Source organism: Acomys russatus, chromosome 14 (assembly GCF_903995435.1).
Source record: "Acomys russatus chromosome 14, mAcoRus1.1, whole genome shotgun sequence".
Taxonomy (NCBI): Eukaryota; Metazoa; Chordata; class Mammalia; order Rodentia; family Muridae; genus Acomys; species Acomys russatus.
In genome coordinates, this window is record NC_067150.1 from 38,925,261 (window position 1) to 38,953,006 (window position 27,746).

Genomic DNA, 27,746 nt, shown 5'->3' on the forward strand with positions numbered 1-27,746 from the left:
CTTCCTTGCTCCTCTGGCTTGTATCTCTCTCTCTCTCTCTCTCTCTCTCTCTCTCTCTCTCTCTCTCTCTCTCTCTCTCTCTCTCTCTCTCTCTCCCTCTCTCTCTGTGTGTGTGTGTGTGTGTGTGTGAGAGAGAGAGAGAGAGAGAGAGAGAGAGAGAGAGAGAGAGAGAGAGGAATATGAATGAATGTTTTCCTGAGGATGAAGTGTCTGCATAGTGTGTACATACGCATGTGGAGGCCAGATGTCTACATTAGCCTTGCTCCTTTACCTTTACTGGAAATTTGGCTGTATTAGTTGGCTAGTGACCCCAGGGATGCCCCTGACTCTGCTTTCACAATGGTAGGACTACATACAGCCACACAGCAGCATGCTATCTCTTGGTGTAGACAGTAGAGACCCGAACTCAGGTCCTATGCTTGTGTGGCAAACACTCTACCACCTGCACCACTGCCCTAGCCTCCAACTGGCTCTTAAGGGCCATGAAGTGGAACTGACAAGGGTGAGCATTTGTTTCCACTTCATTCCTTTCAGTGGCTGAAGACCACCACCCCTTTGCCTTTCCTACACTGCCTCCTCCTCCCCAATTTATGGCCAGCTTTGCTGAACCTCCCAACCATCGGCACTTCCCACTGGATGCAATGCCCGTTCTCAGGCAATCCCACTGGGTCATAGATGCGCATATGAATAGGGTCTGGTTTTGAGTGCATAGGACTGTGCTAGTTGCTTGACTCAGTCCTAATGCTTGGAATAACCCGTGTCATTGTGACCATTTCCACTTAAAGATGAAAGAGCTGCAGTTCAGCTAGAAGTGTCCCACCTACATCAGGAAGCTAGGACAAGGCAGAGTCTGGACAGATCACTTTCCACCTGTATTGTTTTAAAATTTATCTGTATTACTTGTACGCCCCGCTAGTTATCAATTAAGGCACAGACACTTGTTATATTTTAAGCTAGCCTTAGTTAACCTGGGGCAGGGCAGATATCAATCCTCCAAACTACCTTCCACAGTAGGGCCTCAGGCATGGGATCCCTGTCTCAATCCCATGCCATCTGCTTCTAATAACTTCTATCAAGCTACCTCCCATCCATAATCCCAAATACTTGCTAATGTTCTTCATCTGGGCTGGATTCTCCATCCACACCGGCGGTGTGTGTGTCCTCCAGCTAACCCATGGCAGTCTTCCTCTCTCCTCAGGTCTCTCTCCTTCTCCTGGTAGCGGTCTTTCTTCTTCCCAGAATTCCTCTCTAAGTCTTACTTAACGCTTGCCCTGCCCAGGTGGGATGGCTTTTTATTAAGCAAAAGGTGGGTCAGACAGCAAGCAGTAATTAGCATCAAAATACATCAGATTATCCCAACACACCTGATATGCTGGCCTTGCCCTCTCCACTCTGCCACTCTGGTGAGAAAATACATCTGTGAATGTTCACATGCACTGTGAAATTCTTCTACTGAAAAGCATCACTCCCGCTCCCCCCCCCCCCCACATTCTGGAAGACACCGAAAAAAGAATGAGTTAAACCTTTGACAAATACACAAGTCCCTTAACTTTTGAAGCTGATATCTGATTGCCAACTTGAAAACTTGTGTCTTCGTTGTACCTGGAGAGAAGTTTAAATTCCTCAGAATTAAGGGGCCTCTCCTCATTGCGTGCTTTGTGAGCCCTTTATGTCTCTACTTCATAGCGCCCACCAACATGACCTTATGCCATTTGTGAGTGCGTGATATGGCCTTTTTCCACGTCAGACTGAAAAGTAGCAAAACTATTTGATGTATTGTATAAATAGGACTGCATCTTGTGTGGCTCTGACTGGCCTTTAACTCCTTCTGTAGCCAAGGGTGGCCTTGAAACTCTTATCCTCCTGCCTCTCCCTCCTGAGTGCTGGGATTATAGGCTGTCACCACCATGCTCAGTTTGGGTGCAGTGAGGGGATGGTAACCATGGTTTCCTGCATCCCAGGCAAGGACTCTTATCAACTGAGCTACATGCCCATGCCAGGAACATGTTTTGGAGTAAAAACAGATGCAACCAATGATTATACCAAGAAAATAACTGGAGCAAGGGTCAACCTATTCAGAAAGCAGAAACCAGCTCTGGGTTTCTCGTCCTTAGTCTTGGTGCCAAGTTCTATCCCCGCCACATAGCAGATACAGAGCAAATAAGCATGAACTGTGGCTGCTGCAGGAATTCTTACACCCTCCATCTTCCCTGACCAGGCCACTCGTGCTCTTCAGTGCCTTTTTAAGGCTTCTCCTCCTCATCTTGTCCCACTGTATCTTTCAGGCTTAGCCTGCTGCATCTCTCCACAGGCCCCATCCTACACATATGTGGGGGTGTCTCTATTTAGCCAGCCTTGAACGGCCAAGCTACCATGAACCTGTTATTCTGCTCATAGTGTCCTTCTCTTGCCTCACCTATCTAATCTAATCCTACTGTGAGGCTAAGAAGCCGAGCCAGCCAAGGGTAGGTAAGAGTGGGGTTGGGGTGTATCCAAACACCAGAAATCTTGTCCTGAGAGATCAGCAGGAGTAGGAACACTCCCCCACCCATCTTCCCCTGGCCTGCATGTCCGGGCTCAGGTAGCCCTGCACCCCCACTTTCCCCCACCCATAGGAGGTCACATAGCCTTATAGCCAGGTTAAACTTCCTCTCTCCTTATAAAGTCATGTCAAGCAGCACCTAGACTTCCTCCTCATGCAAGCGAGGCATCCCCAGCACCCTGGCCCCAGTCAATGATGTACGCTCACCCCCAAAGTCCCTACCTACCCTCCAAAGGTTTAAGTAGCCTTTGTTCACCCCAATTAAATGAGCCATCTCACTGAAGCTGGCTCCGGAGAAATCTGTTTCTCACTGCGCTCACCACTGCCTGAGGTCTGTTTCAAGCCCTGTGTCCCGGTTTCCTCTCTCAGGATTCACTGGCCACAGTTATGGGCCAATAACGATGCAATGGGCAGCAAAATGAAGCCTGCACAGCATCCTACCTTTAACAGAGTCTTCCACTTACCGCCTTCCCTCTGTAACGCACCCCCATATGCACCTTTGTAACAACACAACCCCGCTGTGTCACAGTTACACATGAACCTTGGCCATGACCGAACTGAAAGCCTGTTCTGGTTGGATAATCCTTTCTGGTGTCATATACACAGTCAGCATAGGATTAATTCTTGCTGGAAAAAACCTAAGAGGTTGGGAGTCCTCTAGGATGTCAAGAGTCAAGTATTAGGAAGGACTAAGCCTCTGAACTCTGAAATGATGAGATCTGTGTGGTGAGATTTAGGTATTTTCTCACCTGTTTACATCACATAGGACTGGGCCAGAGATAAACTGAGTCAACCATTGTTATTATTGTTATTATTAATTATTCACATGATGAGTCATTTATTTGATGTGTCCTTTCACTGTGTTTCCTCTGTCTCTGGCAACACTGATGCCAACTCTCTGTTATTTATCCAGCCTCAGTTCCCCACCAGCATTGTCTGTTATTGGACCCAGCTGTCTCCCCTGCCTTCCATCAGCCTGGATGCACTCAGGAAGTCCTTTCTTGACAGACAAGACATGCTGGCAAGTCTCACCCTGTCCCTCACGGTGCCCCTGATACTCCAGCTGCTGTGGGTCTTCTTGGATTCTTCATTGACCCCTTGGGCAGGCCGTTCATATTCTTTAAAGACCTTTCACATAATATCTGTGCTAATATTTACATCTCTGCTTAACTAGGCTGGCCTCAGCTGCCCTGGGCATTTCTTCCACTCAAGCAGGAGGGAGCTGCAATCTTTCCAAGCTACTCAGTTGCTATGTCACCAAAGCAGGCTAAGAACTGGAAGTTGCTTATTGCACAGCCTGCCTGAGGGTTGGGATACATCCAGTGAAAGATGTGCTGGTTTAGCACACTCGGATGGGACAAAGCTTTACAAACTGCAGGGGTTCAGAACCCTGTGTAGAATCATGGGGAAGGTCTCACGAAATTTGGGGTTTGTGAAAATTTTAGCAGCAGTGAAAGAGTGTCAGAATGTGCAACATCTAAAAGTGTATTCAGAATTCAAAGTCAAGATGGATCCAAGGTGTTTCTGGCTAAGTTCACCCATGTGGCATCAAGTGACTTCACTGCAACCTGGGTTCTGAACAGACAACATGTGCAGTCTGCACCACGCATGCTGTCACACCTCACAATGCCAATGAATGCTACCTGAAACCCTGTGGTTCAGACACCAGACTACCGTATGCCACACTTTCAGTTTGTATGATACAGACAGGCTTTTCTGCTCTTATAGAAACATAAGATTTAATTACAGAAAACAAAGACTTCTAATGTTTTCCCTACCATCATTCTTTGCATGTATCAAATTAACACATCCTTGGATCAGAAGGCATTAGACAAAGATACCAGCCTCATTAGTATGCAAATATACCTTCGTTATTATTAATAAGTGGTAAATGTATACATATGCCAAAGAATAGCTTTAAAGAAAATTTTGTTATCGTTTTTTCATCAGCAAATGCTTGACTTGTGTGCCTATATACTGGGGGTTGTGTAAAACTTTCTGAGGTAAAACATGTCACAAATGGAAAAGTTTGAGATGTCCCTGCTACAGACATACCACAGGCTTGGAAAAATCTCTATGTTTGCAGCAACACTCAGCCACTGTCCAGATGTGTGGCCAGGAAATGATTAATTCTTCCACAGATCTGGTTCTTACATATACAAAAAGCAAATAGTGGTGATGGGGAGATGTCTAAGTGAGTAAGAGCACTGGCTGCTTTTCCAGGGAACTGGGGTTCAACTCTCTGCACCCACATGGTGTCTCAGAACCATCTGTAACTCCAGCTCCAGGGGATCCAACATCCTCATCAGGCATGCATATGGTACACAGACACATGCAGGGATAGGACCCATGCACATTAAAAATAATAACGTTTAATTTTTAAAAGACAGAATAATATTTCATAGGACTGTATAAAGATAAAACATGACAATGCACATATAGAGAATGGCACATAAGAAATGCCCAGTGGTATCTACCACAAAAGTTACTAAATGGTAACACATACCTACTGTACATGAGATGTGTGCATAATGCTCACCTACAGAATTAGAGAAACGACATCAAAAGAGCAAGAAGATAAACCTCTGCCCTCTTCAAGTTCGAAGTCAAAGCTCAGAGCAAACTACAATAAGTGCTAAAAAAGATATGTAGATAACTGGGCAGCTGAGCGCAGAAGGTCGTTCTGGAAGGGACTGGAGCAAACTCAGAGTTGTGCCTGGAGTTTCAGAAGAACCTTGCTTGGCAGTTTTGATGAGGGAAAGCTTTCAGAACACAGTCATTCATGCAGAAGGTCAGAGGGACTGTCCTGTTTGATCCTCATGATACAGGTGCCGCTGTGATTCTCCTTCTGTGGCATTGAGGACCTGACAGAAGAAACAGGCCCAGGAAACAAGACTTCAATCCAGGTTTCTATTTCTGCAAAGCCAGAACTCTTAATCCTACCACTTTGGGTGCCAAAAGGGCATGAGTATGGCTCCATTAAAAAGGGCATGAGTATGGCTCCATTAAAAAGACCTGCAAGGCTGTTCCATGACTAACAACATACATGTGTGCATGTGTGTGCGTGTGGGTGTGTATGTGTGCATGCACGTGTGTGTGCATGAATTGGTGTGTGTGGTGTGTGTGTGGTGTGTGTGTATGTGTGGTGTGTGTGTGTGTGTGTGTGGTGTGTGTGTGTGTGTGTGTGGTGTGTGTGTGCGTGTGGGTGTGTATGTGTGCATGCACGTGTGTGTGCATGAATTGGTGTGTGTGGTGTGTGTGTGTGCACGAATTGGTGTGTGTGGTGTGTGTGTGTGTGTGTGGTGTGTGTGTGTGTGTGGTGTGTGTGTGTGTGTGTGGTGTGTGTGTGTGTGTGCGGGTGGGTGTGTATGTGTGCATGCACGTGTGTGTGCATGAATTGGTGTGTGGTGTGTGTGTGGTGTGTGTGTGTGTGGTGTGTGTGTGTGTGTGGTGTGTGTGTGTGTGCGTGTGGGTGTGTATGTGTGCATGCACGTGTGTGTGCATGAATTGGTGTGTGGTGTGTGTGTGCGTGTGTGTGCGTGTGTGTGTGTGTGTGCATGCACGTGTGTGTGCATGAATTGGTGTGTGTGGTGTGTGTGTGTGTGTGTGTGTGTGTGTGTGATTGCACATGAGTTCGCACATGTACAACAGAAGGGCATAGCTCAGGGGAAATCAGAGAAGGCTTATGAAAAGATGCTGGAGAAAATTCTGAAGTTCAGGGGAGGGCTGTGAACTCTTCTGGGGGCCAGTTCTCCTCACTTCAGACTAACTCTACCAGGCCCCAAGGGTTATTAATAGTAGCAAAGATCAAGCTAATAATGATCACAGGAAAGCTGTAGGGGAGGGCGGTGAGCTTGGCAGCACTGTGCTCCCTATAGGAGGGAGCACCTTCTGCAAGTCCTCCTTTGTAGGTTTCAGAGCCAGACCCGAGCTCCCAGATTAACTCTGACTTCACAAGAGAGCTCAGCAAATCCCGCAAAAGCAAAATACCTGGAGGAATATGTCTCCTTCTCTGGAGTTTTGGCAAACTTATTATCCCAATCAATATCTCAGTAATTACAATCCCTTGTGAGCAAAGGCGGGGTGTTTTTCCCTTTCTCTGGCCTCTTTATAGGTCTTTCTTATCTGGCAAAAGATTTCTTAATCTACTTTCCCTAAATGCCCTGCAGGTCTGTGTGCCACCACGGCCCTAGAACTCCCTTTACCTGTATTCTCATACCCGCACTGCCTGACCCAGATCACTGGTGGTCCTTGTAGCTCAGGGTCCCGCACTGAGTTGCCGAGGGAAAGAGCTGAGGGACCGGGGTTGCGGTTGTGGAGAATCCAGGGGTACAGAGGAAGTCCCACTTCCTTCTTCATGAGAGTAAGCAGAAAGCTTTAGATGAGCCTGCTGCAGTGTCTTCTTTTGTTTATCCTGTACACCTCAGGTCCCACCAGCCTTTGTACCTCTCCCAAGTCCCCAGAACTGACAGAAGATGAGGGAAGGGGCAGATGGAGACGCAAATAGAAGAGAAGAGATCACAAGGAGGACATTTTTGGTCCTCCATCCCAGGAACCCTTCTCATCCCATTACCCCGTTACCCTCAGGCTCTGCCTCCAGCCCCAGGCAAAAGTCATCTATTCTTTTAACCTAGAAGACCTGAATACCTGCCTCCTCACTCAGCCTCCTGTGCCTTCCTTCCCAAGTAGCAGCTATGTGTGTGTTTCTTCTTCTTCTTCTTCTTCTTCTTCTTCTTCTTCTTCTTCTTCTTCTTCTTCTTCTTCTTCTTCTTCTCCTCCTCCTCCTCCTCCTCCTCCTCCTCCTCCTCCTCCTCCTCCTTCCTCCTCCTCCTCTTCTTCTTTTCTTCCTCCTACTCTTACTCTTTTTTTCTCTTCCTCTTCTTCCAATTCTTATTCTTCAAGACATAATGTTATATAGCCCAGGCTGGCCTCAAACTCCTTTTGTAGCCAAGGATGACCTTAAACTTCTGATCCTTCCTCTACCTCCCCAGTGCTGGGATTACAGGTGTGTGCCACCATACCCAGTTCGTGCAGTGCTAGGGATTGAAGCCAGGGCTTGCTTTGTGTGTGTGTTAGTTAAGCAGTCTACAAACTGGTCCACAAACCTGGTGGGTAAATGTTTTCACGGGGTCAGGGTGGGTCTCCATGAAAAGCTGGGGTGTCAGATGAGAGTGTGGAGATGGGATTGCCCTGTGCTGACAATCTCTGACTAGGGGATAGGCGGGGCAGAGGAGGAAGCGTAGGGGGCTCAGTCTAGCTGGTGTATGATTTAGAGACCTGGTCCTTTCTGATGCTCAGTGATTTAAGAGGTGTCTGCACTCCAGAAACCTAATTACTCCAAAGATTTCCGTTTGGTCTTCTCAGCTTTGCTCTGAAGAGGCCCTTCCAAGAACACCACAGGGTTGGAGTCATTACTTTGCCGACCGCTTGCAGGGCTGTTTATTGTATTTTTATGAGAAGAATGCTGTGCTGCCGAATACATTTCGCAGGAAAGCCTCTATAAGGGGCTCCTGGTGCCACAGCTGCTGCTGGGGAGGAGGAAAATCAATGCTGGGGCATGTCCCCATACGTGTCTACACAGGCATGTCTGTACATGAGGAGGGTCGTGCATACCCACAGGAGCACACAGCTAGAGCCAAGCTGGGTTCACACACACAGACGGGTGAGCAGGCTCTACATAGGCCACCTTGTACATCCCAAAGAGTTTTCTAGAACATCCTGTCAAGCCCCCCTGCCTCCAGGCAGATGGTTTCCAATTTACCATAGCCAGCGTGGGCCTCTGAATCTCACAATAAGCAATTTTACCATCCTACTGGAAGGCTTTCCTAGTGTTTAACAGCCCTCCTCCCACAGCACATTTCCTTCTGAGATTAGTGATATTGAGCTTGAAGGAAACTTGGAGATCCCATAGACAAAACCCTCATACGTCAGGAATGGCAGAATCCAAGGGTCTCCACTGGATACAAGAGAATAGCCACTCTGTCTATAAGACACCCTCATGGGCTGGCAGGAACCAAATACCACACAAAGTCCTTCACCTCCACTGAGCTGAGGCAAATGGGGCCACTCCTGATCCAGCCCAGTCCCTGTGCGGCCTGCCAGTTTTCATAGGAAAATGACAGCCCTACCTCAGGGTGGACAGATCTTAGCAGTGCGTGTTTGTAAGGCATATGGGTCTGTATTTAATTGGCAACCCAAGGGTGTCACTTCAGGTATTTGGCAGGGAAACGTGGTCCAGAAGTCTGTGCCATGCAGTGTCCATCAAAAGCCCAGCTGAGAAAAACAAAACAGATGAAAGACTGCCCAAAGGGCATGCAGTCCATCCATCCCTCCACAAAGATTAACGCCTGCCCCGGGACTCAGCCAGGTCAGCAGAGTGCTGTCCTCCGGACCACGTCCCTGTGGTCCCCGTGCAGCTGTTTCTCTGAGATGAATTCGGACAGGGAACGGTGACATCCACCATAAGCAGCTATCTTTAGGAAGTCCCAAGATTCTTACTTTCATCCTCTTGTCCTCTTTTCAAATCCTCTTCCTTCTTATCATCTTTTTCCTTCTATCCCACCCTTAATTACCTATCTTTTTTTTTCTTCTTCTCTTCTTATATGCACTGTGAACTTCAAGACTGACAGAGTCATGTTTTCTAGGCTGGCTCACAGAATTTTAAATTCTAAATTTTGGGTCCGCTTTAAGCCCTTATTTCACATTTTAAGCCTTATTTCATATTTTCCATAAAGTTCCTGTGACTCTCATGTCTTAACTTCTCATTTGTTTATAATATACACATCTTACTGTTTGGTATAATACGTATCTGGGTAAGCTGCCGCAATGGCAGTTTGGGACAAATCAGGGAGAAGTGACTCGAGTGCACTAAGGAGTTAATTACCACTGCCCCAACTGTGCTGCACAGAGGATTCCATTGACAAAGGAGTGCATCTACCAAGCCAGAGCCTGAAGGCCCCAAGGCTGCACGCACCTTGAGCTAAGAATAACAGAAGATGTGTGAGATTTGAAGAAACTAAAAGGAGTTGTGAAGTTGTCCAAAATTCCATCCCTTGCACTGTAACCGCCTCATTATCTCATTCACTCTGCTTCTGGAAGCCTGTCCTAGGGAGCTTTCCCCCTTCAAAAATCTCTAAGTTAATTTGAAGACAGAATAAGAAAATATCAATCATCACATTGTAGAAGATACACACCTAGATCAGGCTGAGAAATCGTTTCATCAAATCTTCTATTTTATTTTTAAAGTGAAGGCCTAGACAAAGGAAGTCTAAGTTCTAGACCACTTAGGACAACCCCTGGATGGAAAGCCCAGGGCCTCTAGTTCAAAGGAAGGCAAACTACTGCAGCTGCCTGTACTCTATGCTTACATTAACATCCAGGACCATATAAGAAACAGAGGAAAGATGCTGTAAGCGGTAGCTCACGCCAATCACCTCATCACTCACTAGAGGGGTTGAAGTAGGAAGGTTATGAAGTCAAGACCATCATGGGCTACACAGTAGGTTCCAGGCCATTCCCAGCTCCAGAGTAAGACCTTATCTCACAATTAGTGAATCAATCAACTCAAACAGAGGAAGGGGAGGTGGAACTTCCTCTTGTGTCAGTTAACCTGTTTAGGAAGTTGTTCATGGCTAGGCAAGACTGGGTGCAGTCCCTAAATTCATTGAGTCCTGGCTGCATCTGGAAAATGGAGATGCTAAGAATGTATTGTGGGTTTTGAATAAGAAAATGTGTATGAAGACAAGGCGGGCATTAAAGGCTCACAAATGTAGTTGGTGATGGTGGTTGCTCTAGCCCCCATTTCATAGATGAGGAACAGCAGCCCAAAGAAATGTAAAAATCTGACCAGGAAAATGCAACCCTGTGTGTTGTGAGATCTGTGCCTTTCAGCACCTGAAATCACTGAGGCTAAATTTCTTAGATACTTAACTTTTCCACCCACTCCGTCCCCAGTTTCCAGTCTTCAGTGCCCTGCTAATCCTGCCCTCAGCCTGCCTCTGCCCACCAACTAACTCCCACCGCCCTTCATCGATATACCATATGTCCCAGTACTTCAACCAATACCACAGTGCAGCTAGGTTCTTGAGTTAATACCCAGGGAAAGCTGAGCCATCTCTTTTGGGCTCTTCTCCCTTGGTGTCTTACATGAGGTCCTTCTCGGAGGCAAAGAGGTGGATCCAACTGAGCTTAACTCCTGCAAGTCCATGGAGCTACATGATTACCGTTCCCATTAGAAAGTGTTCCACAGTACTTAGTGTTTAGGCTGCAGTCTCTAACGATGCCAGCTCTTCTGTGCACAAATGTAGGCATCTAGATTTTGTTCTTATACAGTGTCAAGCTCCTTCTTCACTAACTTGGAGCTTTCCCTTACACACCAGTGTAAGCCCGCCCCCACTTCCCCCTTCTTTCTTTATACCCCACCCAGTGCCTGGCTCTGGACACCAGTACTTAGGGGACAACATGTGAGGATGGTGGAGAGAACAGTGCTGCCGCAAATATCTCCCAGCCTCTGTAAGAACAGTCAGTGTTGGCCTTTCTAGTCAGGAAAGAAGACAGTGGAAACAGGGTTTGCTTCCGGTGACATCCATTTGTGCCCATTCCACCTTGTCATCTCTCGAGCCACCACTTAAGATCAGGAGCCCTCTTCAAATGGGCACACCCATGGCCAAGGAAGCACAGCCCTGCTCCAAGCTAGTACCTGCTCTGACCAATAAACTCTCAAAACCAGCCATAGGTCTTACACAGTGAGGCTCACCCCAGCACATATTTGGTTGGTCACACCCCAACCAAACCCCCCCTGATGTGCTACTTGTGGACCAATTCCCCACTCTTATGATGCTCAGAGAGGGGATGAAGTGGCCTGAAAGACTGAGGTTCCATCCTGTTTGAGTTGAAGAAATGTCCAGGGCAACACAGGCCAGACTTGCTAAATAAGGATGTAAATATTAGCACAGACATTGTGTGAAAGGTCTTGAATGGACATGAACAGCTGGCCTCGAACCAGGTAGGAGTCCCAGAAGCTCAGTGGAACTAATGCCACTGGGGGCCTCTACCTTACTTCATACTGTACACAGCAACCTAAACATGTCCTGAAATGCTAATACTGTAAGAGAAAATATGAGTGGAAACTTGTAACCATGGCTTAAAGATTTCTTAGACATCACACCAAAATCATAATCCCTAAAAGAAAAAATAAATGACAAAATGGCAAAATGGATGTTATTAATACCTATGAAAGTCTCTTAATAAACCGTGATTAGAAGAGTTAGCAGAGAAGTGAGGGAGTGGGAGAAAATATTTTCTAAACTGTCATCTAACAAAACAACAAAACAAAACAAAACTTGAAGCCAGAACACAAGAATAATCCTTAAAGCTTAGTACTCATAAAGCAACCAGACTTTTAAAAACCATGAACAGTAACCCTTTGACCAAAGCAGCCACACATAACAAACATGGGAGCTGCACAGCACTGTCAGCAGGTGAACAAATACGAATTCAGACTACAGTGGGAGCATAAGTGTTAGCGCAACTAGACTAAAAACAAGGGCTAGGGTAATAATGGCTCCATGGGTAAAAGTGCTTGCTGCACTTGCGGAGGACCCGAGTTCAGTTCCCAACATTCACAGCGGCTCACATCCACCTGTCACTCCAACGCTAAGGGATCTGATGCCCTCTTCTGGCTTCTGCAGGCTCCTGCACGTATGTGCATGTACTCACACACAGACACACATAACTAAAGATAAATCTTTAGAATAAATGAACAAATAAGTACTATAAATAACAGTGAACTACAACAAGCACTGCGTAGTAAGCTCTGAGGCAACTGGAAACCTTTTGCACAGCAAAAAGAATGGGAAAAAATGATGTACCACTTGGAGAAATAGCTTGGAAGTTCCTTACAAAGTTAAATATGTACTTGTCATATGACCTAACAGTTTCTGCCTAAGTGTTTATCACATAAGATGAACTTATGTTCACAAAAAAAAAAAAAAAACCCTGCATGTCTATAGAAACTTTATTCATAATCACTCATAACTGACAACAACTCCATTGTCCTTCTTCTAGTGAACAGTTGGGCCAAACATGTACATTATCCAGTAGGGTCCAACTTAAAACAGAAGAAATCCTGACCTGCTCAACAACAGGGGTAAATCTCAGATTGACTTCATTAAATGAAAAGGGCTAAACCCAAGAGACTGTGTGTGTGTGTGTGTGTGTGTGTGTGTGTGTGTGTGTGTGTGTGTGTGTGTACATTTTAAGATATTTACTATAGAATCAGAAAACAGACCCATGGTTGCCAGAGTCTGAGGAGGGGAAAGTCATTAAAGGCAAAGAAACAAGTGACATTGTGGCAGGTTGGTGGGAGGACTCTAAACCTTAGCTGTGAGCATGGTCACATGCATCTGAGCAGCAGGGCTCTTAACCCTCTAAAGCTATAGGTGGCTCCATTTTTAAGACTAAACATGTTTTCAGGTCTCGAAATATAACCTATGTTATATATGATATAATTTACGTTTTACATAATTAAGATGTGTTCTAAAAATATTGTCCATATTTTACAGATGGAGGAATAAAGAACTAACAAGATCTGCTAACTGGTCAATGAGAAACAAAGCTGTGACTGGAATCAGCAGGCTGCACCAGAATTCGTGATTTTGGACACCACACTGAATTCGCTGCCTGTCTTGGTCAGGACTGGATGTTCTGAGCATATTTTGGGGCATCCACTGGATCTAAGCCAAACTGAAGGTCTAGCACAAACTGAAGGTCATAAGAAGCAATTTTGTGTTAAATATTATATATATATATAGTATTTAAAGCCATTCAAACAAGAGGGAAGAGCAAAAGCCTCCCTCTCTCCTGTTCCAATACACTCCTCCACTCAAGGAAAATTGCCCACCCATTGTCTGTGTGGTGTGGTGTGTGTGTGTGTGTGTGTGTGTGTGTGTGTGTGTGTGTGTGTGTGTGTGTGTGTTGCTAAGGATGAAACCCAACCTGACACATGTTAAGCAAGCATTTCACCACTAAACGACACCCCTCTGCCCTGGAGGTAATCTTGCTGACACTTGTTCGTTCACTTCCTTTCTTTTTGCCCTGCAGGTATATAGTCACAGGCACGTGACTTGCCTTTCCAATTGCCAGTTTAGTGGCTGAGGTTCTGGCCACGGAGAAGACTTCACGTGGAATCCAAAGCTATAGGTTACTATCCTTGCTTTATTGTAGACTAACTGCATGACCCAAAGGAAGTGAAGTAACTACTGTGTGCAGTATTATTATTATTATTATTATTATTATTATTATTATTATTATTATTCCCAGAATACAAACAATGATGCTTATTATAACAAGGACAGACCCAAAACACACACTAATGCTTTTTAGTCCAAATGTGTGGGTGATTGAGTCGCAGCCTGGACTGTGACCGCCAAGCATCCTTCCCATTAAGCCAACCCCACTGCATGAAGGTAAGCCTCTTCATGGTAAACAGTTCTGTCTGAATACAGCAAATCCCCCTCCCCAAGGGAAAAAAATTAACAGTTACACAACCCTAAGAAGTGACTTGGATCCTATGTCACTCAAAGTATGACTATAGGAATTGAAGGGACAGGAAATACTTAGCCTGGAGAAGCAAAGGCTCTTCGGGGATGTGAGCATTGGTTTAAACATTTGAAGAGCTGTCATATGGGAAAGGAAGGTAGATTTGTTCTCATTTGCTTCAGGGCAGAGCTGGAATTAGGCTGGATGCAGATTTTGTTATTATGGAATCAAACTGTCCCACAACTTCTATTAGCCAGAAAAGCAAGAGTTGCCCACGAGGCAGTGAGTTTCCACCTCTTTCCAGTAATCAAACTTGAGCTCCACAGCCATTTGTCAAGAAGACGTAAGACGAGCCCCAACAAGCACGTTTCAGGGTCCTACATTTCTTGTAGAGAGGCATGCATGTTCAGACTGTGTGTAGGTATGTGGGGATGTTAAAAGAGGCCAGTGTGTCCGACACGTCTTTCATCCTCCTCGCCAGTGGAAGGTGAGAGTGATTGCAGGGGTGCGGGGATGCGAGCAGAGTCAGAAGACCCAGGAACCGAAGCAATATTAGATAGATGGTCTTATCCATTGGTTCTGCATTTAGGAAGAAGAGGAAAGGAGAGAATGTCCTGCCCTCCAAAAATGCAGACCTATTTGGATCCTCTCTGAGGTCCCTTGGCAGCTGACACACATGCCCATCTGCCATGCTGGCACAGTGCCCCAGCCAGAGGAGCTCTCTTCTTGCTGGTAGGCTTAGGTGCCAGGTGGTTGCATATGTCTGCAGAAGGGGCTTCTGCCCCAAGCATCAGAGGACACTCACAGTTCCCGTGCCCATCTCCTGCCATGTTCATCAACCCTACTCCCATCAAAGAGTGTGGAAGTGCCCTGCAGCTGCAGAGAGTGGAATCAGAGAAGGCGGGCACTAGAGAAACCAGCACTGCCAGACGAACAGGCCCTGCCACATTGAGCCTGTGATGGAGCCAAGACCACCCAAGGCACAGCCAAATGGACTTTTGGAAGGAAAGTCTGGGGCACAACTAATATCAACTCAGAGGGCATTGCAAGGCGCCTGGGCCCTTGAGAGTGCAATGGAACTGTCCTTAATGCCTTTCCTCTGTCGTTCTCCAACAACGAGGAAGAGCAGCTGAGAGGAAAAGACCTTCATCTTTGTCTATCTGGTGAAGCACTCCTCTTGTTTATGATGCTGTGGCCCTCTCTGCTGAGTGGCATGGAAGAGTCTCCTCCCCAAGCTGGGAACGAGTGTGTCTGTGTGTCCCTGCCCATGCCCAGGTCTGTGGGAGGGCTGCAGCAACTGCACACTGCTGAGGCTGCAAAAGTACATCGAGGCTGACCAGCTAATCCAATCATTCATGCTTCCCTCGTTCCCACTCTTGGATCTGATAGATAAAAACACCCAGGCAAATGACCAGTTTCATGGACTGTTTCCTCTTTTGTCAATACAAGGAATTGTGAGCTGTCATCTTGTCCCTCCTCTCCGGAGAGAGAACTCAAATATTTATGACCAGCTTTTACAACAGTAATTGTATTTCTAATTGTTTTTCCCTTTCAGCCGCATTGCTTTGCTCACCCCAGCGACGATGGGCAGCTCTGGGGTTTATGAAGAGTAGTTTGTCACAAATGAAATCCAGGAAGATGCTTTGCGCCAGCCAGCCACTTTTTTTTTTTTTTTTTTTTTTTTTTAGCTTATCGGTCCTCTGTTCTGAAACAGGAGTTCTGGCTGGAAGCCCAAGTCCCACGTGTTCAAGAGCCCTGGGAAAAAGGATGGGATTGGCTGGACTGCCTCCTCCCCAGAGATCTGGGAGTCAGGGCAGTAATCAAGTATGGCTCCTTCAACAGTGCCCAGCAAGTTTCTACCTCAATCTCTCCGCTCAGGAATCTCTTTCCTCCCGCTTGCTTCTTGGGCTGCTGCTCAGCAGACGGGCCATCAGTCTGTCTTTTTCATATCTGAAACTTGACTTTAGGTCCATGGGATCGATGAACACACAGGAAGCAGAACGGTGGAGGTATGAGCGGAAACGGAAGCCTTGGCTCTCGTCATTGAATTTGCATCATTCATTTCAACATTTCTAGAGCCTGCTGTGAGTGCAACACTGATCAACATCCCAGGAAGGGAGGAGCCCTCAAATCTTCATAGCCAGAACTTGTTCTTTCATAAGGTTGAGGTGGACCTTCAGAACACCACTCTAAGATATGCTGTTACAATATTCCCATTTACATCAATGAAAGGCTTTGTTTTCAGGACCCACAGAGCCCTGAGCTTGCCACCTCCTGCAGATCTCGGTCTATTCCTTTGCAATTTATGGCCTGAAACTCTCAGGCCTGTTTTCTTCAACAACAAGACAGAAATGAAAGCCGCCTGCTTCATGTTGATTCTGAATGCCAGGTGATATGCCATGAGTTGGCACTGTCTGTTGACTACTTGTGAAACAGACTTTAGAAGTTACTGTTAATGGTGATCGGAAAGTTCTAGAACTCTTTCAGTCTGACTCATTCAGGGTGTAAGATGGGATTTTAGGAAACAGCGTTGAGGAAAAAGTGATCTCTATTAAATGCCCCCCTTTTCAAAGCAAAAAGAGAAATCTCCATCAAGCAAATCTTAGTGGTCAAACTGGCCACCACTGCATGGGGAGAAGCTGAGTCTCAGTAATGTCCAGCCACCCTCCCACAGCATTTAACTCCACACCTTCGGGCACAGCTTTTGGATACTGGTGAAGTGGGGAACCCCAATCTCAAGCAGCTTAAAGGGCAACATAGGCCCTGGGTAAGGAGATCTGCAGATGATCTCTGTAAATGAACCATCAAAATGGTTAAAGGGACAGCCATTCTTGAATTATTGTCCCTCAACCAGAACAACAACTCTGAGATGAGGAGGACAGGCCAGGTGCAGTGGAGAAACAACCAAAAGAAAATGTTTTCTCTCAGCAGCCCCACCAGAGGTACGTGGTTTTTGTTGTTGTTGTTGTTGTTGTTTTACTGTGGTGGAGTAGGAAAAAGATTCTACAGGGAGGTTTGTTGGGAAGGCACATGGGTCTATCTGTGGTAGTTTAAATGAGAAAGGCATCTGTAGGCTCATAGTTTGAATACTTGGTCACTAAGGAGTGGCACTGTTAGAAAATATTAGGAGGTGTGACCTTGTTGGAGGAAGTGACATTTCAAAGCTCATACCAAGTCCAGAATCTCTCCTCTTTTCTCCCTACAGCCCGTGGATCTAGATGTAGAACTCTCAGTTTCTTTTCCAGCACTGTGCACTGTGTTTGCCTGCACACCCCCATACTTTCTGCTATGATGAAAATGGACACGGACGACCCCTCTGAAACTGTAAGCGATCCTCCAACCAAATGCTTTCTTTTATAAGAAAAGTCATTTTATAAGAGTTGCTGTAGTCACAGTGTCTCTTCACACCAATAGAGCATTGACCAAGACACCACCTTTCCATTTATTTTCTAATGTAGAACAGACACCAACACCACAAATCCCTCCTTTGACAGCAATGAAACTTTGACCAAAGAAGGGTTTTTGAGTTTTGGGCTTAGAATAAAGCATATGACCTCAGACTAATTTCTCCAAATCTAACTGGTAAAATAGTGGTAATAATAATAACTATGTCATGGTGTTAGATAGATGGTATTGGCTGTCTACAAATGCTTCAAAATGTGGCCTAAAGAAAAGCATGTGGAGCTGGGCGGTGGTGGCGCACACCTTTAATCCCAGCACTTGGGAGACAGAGGCAGGCGGATCGCTGTGAGTTCAATGCCAGCCTGGTCTACAAAGTGAGTCTAGGACAGCCAAGGCTACACAGAGAAACCCTGTCTCGAAAAACCAAAAAAGAAAAAAAAGAAAAGCATGTGGGGTGTAAGATGACATAGATTAAGGCATTGTTCTAACTGCTATGTGGTCTTAATTCACATATTTCAATTCTTTGAACTTCATCTCCTTGATCTGAGAAACAGAAATGATGATGAAGATGACAGTCATCAAGTGAAGTCATGAAAGCCCTTGATGGACTATGAGAAAATCTCCATGTTGATGATAGGACTTTCAGGAAGGGACCAAGGGAGGCCCTCTGACTTGCTCACAGACCACAAGTACAGTGGACCCTGAGCCAGCCTTGACATCTAGGAGTGGGAACACTACCTTTGAAGTGCTCTATCTATGGTGGCCCTCCAAGGAGGAGCCTGACTCTCACTCACTTGCCTGCTGGCATCCACCCTCACCCTGTGTGGTGGGGAGAATTTTGCATTGATTTGAATTCTGCTGTCTATAATTGCCTTCCCTTGAGAGTTAACTAGAGTCCTTCTAGCATTGATCAGCTCTATATAGTTTCCTAATGGAGTAAACACAGAGCCCCTTGGATATTGACTAGGATTTAACAACTATACCCCTTCCAACAGCAGAACAGACCACAGGACAGGGCGTTTGTGCTCACGGACCACCTCTGCCTGAACTCCCAGCTGAAAGGCCTTATGGCTTCCTCTGGGCAGCTGCTGCTGCTGCTACTGCTGCAGCTCGGAGCCTCACACACGAAGCAGGGTACTGTCTGGTTTCCCTTTTTAATTTTTGAAGCAGAAGTGATAAATCAGAGCCCCGCTGAAGCAAGGGACAAATAGCAGGGAAAGTCATCAGAGGATTGAGAGCCTGCCAGCCCCAGGCCCAGGCCACCAAGACAACACCAGAACTGATCTAAACTCCTGTGGGTCCTTCCATCCCCTATCCCCATGCCAGGGACTCTTCTACAGATCTAGGAACTCACCTGACAGACAGATGCCCCCAACTCGCACTGGACCCTTCTTTCTACTCTCTACTTGGAGTCCAGCCCTTTCTTCTTGCAAGTCAGCCTGGACCTCTACTCTTTGCTGCCTTCCCTGTTTCCCCACTTCTGCTTTAGACTGCTGGGCCCATCCAACATCTGCAGCACAGGTCTGGCCTACCTTTCAGCTGCTTGTTCTTGGAGATGGCCTCTTAACTTGGCTCTGTTCTCCTAGGAAGATTGGAGCAGGATTGGGGTGGGGTGGGGTGGGGCTGAAGGCCAGAGATCAATAAGGTGAACTGGGGTGATCCTTGCCTTGGGCCTTGATTGCTTTTAATATGCTCTGAAGGGACTTTTCAGAGCCTGGTGGACACTGACCTCCCCAGCAGTCCAAAACTAATCTTTTCTCATTATGCTTTTGAGTTGCGTGTGTGTGTGTGTGTGTGTGTGTGTGTGTGTGTGTGTGTGTGTGTGTGTGTGTGTGTGTTTCTATCCCTGAGTAGGAATAAAAGAAGCCAAAGGAGAGAACATAAAACAAAACAGTAGCAGAATATTGGGGGGAAAATTCTGCCTTGACTCATTAACAAAATATAGTTGGCCCAGGGGAGCCGCCCTCTTTTAAGGAGAAGAATCCTGTAGCCACACTTTGCCAGCTAAACCCTTCCTTTCCAGGGTCATCCTGCCCCACTTTGCTGTAAGATAAAAGACCCCAGTTAAGAATGCTCCTCATCCTTGAGAGGAAACAGATATCCAGTCTCCTGCAAAGAGGCCCAGCCTGGAGGATAAGGGAGAAGCAGGAAATACCCCACCCCCACCCCCGCACCCCCTCTAGACTTCTCTGCCTGCGCCTGCCCCATGGGGTGCCCTAGCCCACCTGAGTTCCTTGTCTCCAGGTTCCCAAGCAATCATCCTCCTTCGTGGCTTCCTGAGGAGAAGCACAATGGCTTTATTGAACAGACTATATATCTCACCAAGGCTAACCCTGGGAGTAGGCAATTACCGCGAAAGAGGCTCCCTCAGGACTGCTCGTCCTCCACCTATCACCAGGCGGAATCTTTCAAAGCTGCTGAGTTTCTGGGCCATGGCGTCGGGGGTTCTGAGTGTACTCTTGCCTACCTCACCTCCCTACCCCTCTCTCCACTTGCAGCCCACAGCGCCAAGGGTTGAGCAGCTGCCCCAAGAACAATCACTTGCGCTCCGAAGGAGAATATTTCATGGCTGCTTCTTTGTTTCCTCCAAGTTTTGGCCTCAGCCCAAAACTGAGTTGAGGGAAGAATGGAGAAGAATAAATAACTGTATCTTGCAAGCTGCTTTAGAGTTATGTGGCACACCAAGAGAGCTGGAGGGGGAGGGGAGAAGAGGAGTAGGGGCGGGGAAGGGAAGGGCCTGCTTGTTGTTTGGGGGAAATGCTGTATTTTCTGATAACTAGTCACTAAGAAACAGCTGACCCATAAAACTTCAGACTTCAGTCAAAGTCACTCTCAGAGAAGAGTGGGTGGCATGTGAGGGATTGGCAATTTAAAAAGAAACAAACAAACAACTGGTGTAATTGATGGAGATACTAATATTGAAAAAGTAAAAGGGGCATGGACTATATAGCCAGGTTGAATTTTGAGCCCTGAGCCAGGATCTTCTCTTGGGGGATGAAAATGTCATGACCCTGAACTGGCATAGATTAGAACAGTGTAGAAAGCACTCTCTCTCCCCACCCCATGCCAAGCAGCCAGGCCACCTGGGGCACTCCCACCCATCCCTTCTCTCCACAAAGGCAGGACAGCAGCATGGCTGGGGACACCTGGGCAGTTTTGACTGACAGCTCTAATCTACAAAGGGACTTGTTTGAAGGGAAATAGGCACTGGGTGGCCCCAAGGCTGTCAGGTCATTCCCCAGCTCTCAGCACGTTGAAACCAAAGCCCAAATATATGTATTACCATGTAGGCCTGCTACACTTGAGTGCTCCTGTGAATTCACAGTGCAACCCTACACACAGCAGACCATTGTCACCTCACAGGGCAACCCTACACACAGCAGACCATTGTCACCTCACAGGGCAACCCTACACACAGCAGACCATTGTCACCTCACAGGGCAACCCTACACACAGCAGACCATTGTCACCTCACAGGGCAACCCTACACACAGCAGACCATTGTCACCTCACAGGGCAACCCTACACACAGCAGACCATTGTCACCTCACAGGGCAACCCTACACACAGCAGACCATTGTCACCTCACAGGGCAACCCTACACACAGCAGACCATTGTCACCTCACAGGGCAACCCTACACACAGCAGACCGTTGTCACCTCACAGGGCAACCCTATACACAGCAGACCATTGTCACCTCACAGGGCAACCCTACACACAGCAGACCATTGTCACCTCACAGGGCAACCCTATACACAGCAGACCATTGTCACCTCACAGGGCAACCCTACACACAGCAGACCATTGTCACTTCACAGGGCAACCCTACACACAGCAGACCGTTGTCACCTCACAGGGCAACCCTATACACAGCAGACCGTTGTCACCTCACAGGGCAGCCCTACACACAGCAGACCATTGTCACCTCACAGGGCAACCCTATACACAGCAGACCATTGTCACCTCACAGGGCAGCCCTACACACAGCAGATCAACATGTACAATTTAGTAATACAGAAAGAAAGACCTCTGAGAAGGGAATGCGTCAGGGGTCTGGCTCCAGTTCATTACCCACCGCCCCAGCCTCTCTCCTAAAGCTCCTCCTCCTTTTCTCCAACTGGTCCTATAGCATGGACCACTTCTGAAGGAAAGGGTTTTTTAACTGTAGGCACAGAAAGACAGCCCTCTCAAGTTAATCCTCGTGAAGAGAGTGACTGTTAGCTCGTTTCTCATGGACCTCACGTTCAGAAGGTAGCTCTGGCCGCATGTTCACAGAAAACACAGCTGTGTCGTGCCCCGAAGGGCACACCTACAGCACCAGGGTCCTGGACCCCTCTCTTTACTCCAGCGAGCTAACAGCTCCTCAGCCGACTTACTGAAACTTGTGGAGAGGAGGCTGGACGTTGAACAAATACAAATGCTATTTACCTTCTAGCCACTTTTCTGACTATTCTTGGAGGACTAACAGGAAGTTGATCTTAGCTCTGGTGTGAAAAGAGACGGCAGAAGCCTTTCTCTTAAAAAGAGCTGCTCTCAGAGCCTTTGGGAGGCCCCGTGACACACACACACACACACACACACACACACACACACACACACACACACACAGAGAGAGAGAGAGAGAGAGACTTCCACCTCCTCCTGTCAAAGACAAAACGGACTCAATTGCACTAGCTCCTGTTAAAATCACCAACCTAGGTTTAATTTGCATAGGATGCCTAGGAAAGCCCCCTCAGTTCTAGAGCAGGCCTTTATGACTCCCTTCACACACACCCTGGGGCTGAACACTGCCCTTTTCCCCCACCAAAGTCGCCCTTGATGTTCATTTTCATTTGATTCCCCCTAGAAGAGTGACACCCAGCAGGGAGTGTGGTAAATGCTGCTTTGCTCTCCAGCTCCCTGCTTGGAAGGGCACGTGTGGCTAGTTGGCTTTAAATGGAGAAAAGGCACACTGCATTTGCTAGGTACAAGGCTCCAGGCCACATGTGCTGTCTACACTCTCAGTCCCCTATCGCTGTCACCCTTGCTGCGCCCACAAAAACTCCCTGAATTATATGTTAAGTCAAAAGATGAAGAACGATCTAGAAGAGCGGTTTATACAAGATCATAGAGCATGAATGACAGAACAAGGTCTCAAAGCAAGATTTCCGAACTCTAAAGTTAGAGCTCCTGCCTCAAAAGCAGCGAGAGATGGATGAAAGATGAGTGCTGTGTCGGTATGAATCCCACATCAGCACATGCAAATGGGGCCTCAGACAAGGACCCTTTCCTCAGGTCAGTTTCCTCAGTTGTGGTGGAGGATCTAAGACCTGTGTGGTAGGGTGGCTGGGAGGACAGTGGAGACCTAGTAGTGACAGACCTGAAATGGTAATAAACAAACAGATGTCACCTCTATTTCTCCTCACCCCCCTCTCTCTCTCTCTCTCTCTCTCTCTCTCTCTGTGTGTGTGTGTGTGTGTGTGTGTGTGTGTGTGTGTGTTATGCATATGCGTGTTTGCTCCTACATGAACACATGCTCAGGCCAGAGGATACATCCAGTATGTTTCTCTATCACTCTCTATCTTTTTCCTTTGAAGCAGGCTCTCTCCCTCAACCTGGAGATAGGCTGGAGGCTTGCAAGCCCCAGTGATCCTGTCTCCATAGGCCACAGCTCTGGGCTTATAGGCATATGTGTTGTGGCCATGCCTGTTTCTTATATGGATACTGGAGATTTGAACTCTGCCTCTCATGGTTGCACAGCGAGTGCTCCCTACCCACTGAGCCATCTCTTCAGCCTTTCTGCTTACTTTCCATGTTTTGCAAGAAGGAAAAAAAAATCAAGGTATATATGTAGAAAATTGGATAGAAATGTACCACTCAGTAAATGTCACCACCTGTGCTTTTTCGTCCATGGGCCCAGAAACTAGACCAAGAGACACAGTATTAACCAGCACCTCCAGACGTCGCCTCCTGTCCCTCTCCTGCGACAATGCTCCTGCATGAATAGCCTCAGTCCTAACTGTAGGATGGTGGTGCCTGCTCTTGACTTTTCTGTAACTGAGTCATGCCGTATGTGCCTGTTGTAGCTGGGTTCTTTATTCAGCTTTGCATTGGGGAGACTCACCCATGTAGCTGAATTCATTCATTCTCTAGGGTGTCCCCCTTTGTGACTGATTCAACTTACTATCCACTCTGTTATTCATGGGCACTGGGGGTGGCTTCCAGTATTTAGCCTATACAAAAATGCTGTTCTGGACGTGTGTGTGTGTGTGTGTGTGTGTGTGTGTGTGTGTGTGTGTGTGTGTATACTTTTTCCTCTGTTGCTTATAAAAATTGTTTGTTTATAACACACACACACACACACACACACACACACACACACACACACACATTGCCCTAGCAAATATCACCAAACCATTTCCCCAAATGCTCAGTCACATTTGTATTTCCACCTTGTGCTTGAGAACACTGATTTTCCTATGTTTTCAATACTTGTCTGTTGTCTTTTTCACTGTAGCCTCCATTTTGATGAAAATGTACTATCTTACTGTGGTTTAATTCATAGACCTATGATGATAAAAACGTTTGAGTAATTTTTCATGTGGTTTTCATGTGGAAGTCTTCCTTTAAAAGGAGTCTATTCAAGTCTTTTGGCACATTTTTCTACCAAATTATCTCACTTTTTTCTTACTGATTTCTAAGACTATTTATATGTTCTGGGTATGACTCTTTTGATAGACATTTTGTAGGTAGATTTTCTATTCTGTAAGCTTAATGTTTTGCTCTTTTAGTCTTTTCAATAATGTAGGTTGTTAATTTTAATGCAATGAAATTAACTCACTTTTCCATTGTGGTCTTTCATAGTCTATAAAAGAAATCTTTATCTATATTCAATCATGGAAATATCTTCCTGTTTTTTCCAAATGATTTTGATCATATTTCATCTCTTACTTAGGATTATAATTTATTTTGGTGTGAAGAATGGATAAAATTCCTCTGCCTCTAATCCTATCAGTCACTCATGGTGTCTATTCATATAATCCCAGCACTTAGGAAGCTGAGGCAGAAGGATTGCCACACATGTGAGTTCCCTGCGCCTCCACCTCAGGGGTATACAGTGAACTCCAGGCCAAACTCAACTTTATAGCAAGATCTTGTTTCAAAAAGACTGTACTCTGCTCACGTGATCTATTTGTGTCTCACCGCTTCGTGATGGTCGGTCTTTTTGTAGCTTTTCTAAGTCTTCAGGGTTTTAAAAGATAATATTAGTATTGTCTAAGTGCAGAAAGTGAGGAAATGCTTCCTTTTATGTTAGTCAGCTTTTCTGTTTGGCTAAAGGAATGTGTGATATAAACTAACTAGGAGGAAGTTTATTTAGCTGATGGATTTGTAAGTTCCAAGCTTAAACATTAGTTAGGGTTTGAATGTAAAACCAACCCCACAGTCTCAGATGTTTGAACACTTTGACTTCGGATGGTAGTGGTGTTTTGGGGAAGTTATTGGACCTTTAAGAGGTGGAGCCTAGCTGGAGGAAGAAGCCCTCTGAGGGGCGGGCTTTGAGGTTATAGCCTCTGGCCACTTCCTCTTGAAGACGGTGTGAGGAAGCTGCCTGCTGTTCTCCTGCCATCCCACCCTCCAGCTTTTGCTTCCTCCACAGCTTCCCTCCTATGATGCTATCTATGATGGACTGTTCCCTCAAACCACAAGACAAAAAACAAACCTGTCCTGGCCTAAATTGCTTCCTGTCAGATGTTTAGTCATAGCAATGAGGGGAAAGTGACTGATTCACTGCGGCAAGGTTGACATTGCCTCTGACACCTCATGGTGGATAGCAACGGTAGTAGGGTTTAACCAGCAATCACACATCACGCAGAAAGCAGAGAGAGCCAGATAGGGCTGGGCTTGCCCGTTTTAAACATTGCCTGTTGAAAGAATGAAAGGATTGAACAAAAATACAGGGGACACACTCCTGAAGGCCCTCTCGGCCCCACCTCATAAATGTTTCACCATCTCCCAAGATCATGATTCTGTTGATAAACCTCTGTGGATGCATAACCAAACACTATCCAGTCCACAGCACAGTGGTTCTCAACCTGGGTTTTTGACTCCCTTGCGCGTGCGTGTGCGCATGCGCGGGTGGCGAGGGGCGTGGTGGCAGTGTTGATGAATGACCCTTTCACAGGGGTCACACCTAAGACCATAGGAAAACACAGTATCTACATTATGTTTCATAACAGTAGCAAAATTACAGTCCTGAAGTAGCAACAAAAATAATTTTGTGGTTAGGCGTCCCCACAAGATGGGGAACTGTATTAAAGGGTGCCCCAGCACCATCCTCGCTCCAACACAACCAAATCACCTGCCCAAGCAGTTGGTGAGAAGTGGTGAGAGGGGAGAAGAACCAGAGTGACAAGAGTTCCATCTTTAGACCAAGTGAGGTCGGAAGCTGCAATGCGTTGCCATGGCAGGAAGAAGCCTAAAGGGAACGTCAGCACCTAGAGGGAGAGCTTGCACCTGAGTCACGGCCATCATGGCAAGGGGCGTGGCAGCTGGCAGGCAGGCAGGGAGCTGGAACTGTACCTGAGGGCGTACGTCTTGATCCGCAAGCAAGGAGGCAGAGGGAGCTAACTGGGAATGGCGTGGGCTTCTTTACCTCAAAGAGCATCCCCGTTGACACACCTTCTCTGAGGAGGCCTCACCTCCTAATCTTCCTGAAACAGTACACCAGCTAGAACCAAGCACTCAAATATATGAGCCTGTGGGGGTTTCTCATTCAAACCACCGCACAGCCCGTTCTTACTTGGCCCCAGCATAGGGAGAAGAGCATCCTTCTGAACTGGATGTCTCTGTGCTGATCAGAATGGAATTGCTAATGCCTTCCTCTGAGTTTGGAGTTAGAAATGTATAGTTCGGGTGCCAGACAAGCCAGAGTTCAGATCCCCTTTCTCTCCGTGACTTGTTATGTAGCTTTGAGAAAGTTGTCGTCGTCCCCCCCTCCCCCCAGCTTTGTCTCACATATAAAGTGAACCTAAGAAAATTGCCTTTCCTTGTGTACTTTTACTGGCCCAGAATATTCTGGAACAGCTTACTCCTTGTAAACTGCATGGTGTTGTTACAGTACTTGAAACGTGTTGTCAGGCGCCCCTTGCTTCTCACCTATTCAGTTGATTTACTGTTTTTTGTTTGTTAGTTTTAATTTTTGTTGTTGTTTTCATGTTCACCTGCCATGAGCCAGAGTCTTAGTTAGCGTGACCATTGCTGTAATGAAACACCATGACTGAAACAACCTGGGGAGGAAAGGGTTTATTCAGCTTTTGCTTTCATATCACAGTTCATCATCAAAGGAAGTCAGGACAGGAACTCAAACAGGCTAGAAACCTGGAGTCAGGAGCCTATGCGGAAGCAATGGAGGAGTGCTGCTTACTAGCTCCCTCCTCATGGCTTGCTCAGCCTGCTTTCTTAGAGAACCCAGGACCACCAGGCCAGGGATGGCACCCCCCCACAATGGGTTGAGCCTTCCTCCATCAATCACTAATTAAGAAAATGTCCTACAGGCTTGCCTACAGCCTGATTTTATGGAGGTGTTTTCTCAATTGAGGCTCCTTCCTCTCTGATGACTCTTGCTTGTCTCAAGTTGACACAACAGCCCTGGGTGCAGCCATCCAATTGCTCTTTTTTTCCATGGCTGAGAGTCACAGTATAGACTCTCAGAGACAGGGGAGGCCTTGAAGAACATGTAGTTCAAACCCCTTCTCTTGCACAAGAAGAAGAGGTCTGGAAAGGAGCGTCGGGCTGTTTCAGGTCACCTAGCTCTCATGTGCAGCTAGTGCCTGGTTGCTTCTGGAGGTCAGCCTCAGCCATTTCTACTGCTCTGTGTACTCCGGCTCTGACCTCACCCCTAGTCATAAGGACGCTCCCCAGGATCAAAGCCTCTGGCAGCTCTCGCCCAAAATAAACCCAGGTCATTTCACAGCAGGTCTATTTAAGTTAGGGTCAATTCTGGGTGAATTATTAATTTGCTGATAACTTTATTGGCTGGCTCTACTGCTTAGTTTTATGTCAACTTGACACAAGCAAGAGTCATCAGAGAGGAAGGAGCCTCAATTGAGAAAACACCTCCATAAAATTGGGCTGTAGGCAAGCCTGTAGGACATTTTCTTAATTAGTGATTGATGGGGGAAGGCCCAACCCATTGTGGGTGGTGCCATCCCTGGCCTGGTGGTCCTGGCTTCCAACACCTGTAGGAAGGAGGAGTTGGAACCACATGTGTATACCAGTGCTCAT